The sequence below is a fragment of the Octopus bimaculoides genome, unplaced genomic scaffold (assembly GCF_001194135.2).
Source record: "Octopus bimaculoides isolate UCB-OBI-ISO-001 unplaced genomic scaffold, ASM119413v2 Scaffold_193855, whole genome shotgun sequence".
Classification (NCBI taxonomy): Eukaryota; Metazoa; Mollusca; class Cephalopoda; order Octopoda; family Octopodidae; genus Octopus; species Octopus bimaculoides.
Window position 1 is genome coordinate 1 of NW_026327513.1, and position 1,959 is coordinate 1,959.

Consider the following 1,959-nt stretch of genomic DNA (forward strand, 5'->3'; position numbering starts at 1 on the left):
TTCGGCAAAAGAGACCGATAGAATAAGTACTAGGCTTATATATATGCATGTATGTATGTATATAATTTATTCAAATTTTGATACAAAGCCAGCTAACTGGAAGTGTAAGGCGAATCGATTATATCGACCCTACTATTTGACTGGTACTTTATGTTATCGACACCGAAAGTACGAAGTTCAAAGTTGATCTCATTGGAAATTGAAACCCATTAGAAATGTGAAGGCAGACGGATTAAACTTTGAAGCAAAAAAATATAAGTTCGAAGTGCTGTAGGATGTTTCAAAACACACTCCAAGTTCAAACACAGTTTAGGAAGGAGTTTTAAACACATCCACCAAGGAGACTTACCATCAGTTCCAAGCAGAACAGAACTGTTCAGAATGTCCACAAGAAACTTTCGGACAACGAAGAACCCCACAAAGCAAGAAAGGTTACTCTGACTGGTCCCGGTTGCTTGAAATTGCTGTGACAATGTATCAGGTATTCAAGATATTGAGGTTTACATCCAGCAAGATTACCGTTGAAATGCTCGTAATGTAAGGGCTTATCTTGAAGAAATTTTGCCAAACAGATTGATTGGGCCGAAGAGGGAGAGTAAAATCTTTTCTACTCTAGGCCCAACGCCTGAAATTTGGAGGAGGGGTTCCAGTCGATTAGATTGACCATAGGACGCAACTGGTACTTAATTCATCGACTCCGAAAGGATGAAAGGTAAAGTCGACCTCGACAGAATTTGAACTCAGAACGTAAAGACAGACGAAATACCGCTAAGCTTTACGCCCGGTGTGCAAACGTTTCTGCCAGCTTGTCGCCTTAGAGGGTCAGTAGAATACCCTCCATGTTCAGCAGACCTTACACCATTGGACATCTAAGGTACAAAACCGACAACGGTCGACGAATTGAGGGCTGGAAATGAAAGGGGAATACTTACAAATACAGAAGGAAATGTTTCTTGATGTTTACAACTCTTTTGCTTTGCGTTATCAACGGTGCCTGATCCAAACCAAAATGGTCGTCAGTTTAAAAAAGCGGCGTTCAAAAAGAAATAAAAAAAAAAACGATTACTTCTAGCTTCTATTAAGCTTTGAAAATAAACTGTGTTTGAATAAACATTGACTTTGTAATCATTCTTTGTGTACATAGCTTTTGTGATACGCTATATATTACATATTTATGCATAACATACAAATACATTGTATGCATATATATCCGACAATTAGTTTCAGTCAGAGGTTATAACCATGCTGGGGCACCCCCCCTGCACAAATGCTTGTTTATACTAGACTCATTTCCCGATTCCGTCTCCAAAATTTGTTCTGGTGACGCAGTGAGTTGGACAGTATGGCTTTTCTTTGCGTTTCTTGCCGTGTTTCAAGGTTCATCTGGTATATCAAATAAAACTTAGCCTAATTCATATATATATATATATATATATATATATGTATATATATATATATATAAGCACATGCATACAAACAGAGACACACGCATTCGCATACAAATATACACACATGCGCACACATATATGTGCTTGTGTGGCGCATGCTTATAAATATGCATATGAAGAGCAGACTTTATGTATGTGTAAATATGTTTCTATGTACGCTGAAATACATAATACAACATATGCAAGCACGCGCACATGCGCAGGGAAGGAGGGTAGAGGAAGAGAGAGAAAGAGAGCCATGTCACACATGAGTAAACACAAAACCGTTTTTCCCCCACGGACCATTGGTTAAACAAATACTGCTTTTTATTCTTACAAATATTTCATGAGATCGCATTCCGCTTTTGCCACTGTCATGACAGTTTCTCAATTCCAAATAAAGTGGAAGAGTAGTAACAATGTGATTCTAAACAGTAGAGGTAGTCGATGACTTGGAAATTTGATGTTCCGGTTTCAAATCCCAGATGCCGTTATTCAAACTGTGTTTCTTATCCAAAACGTTTTATGTATA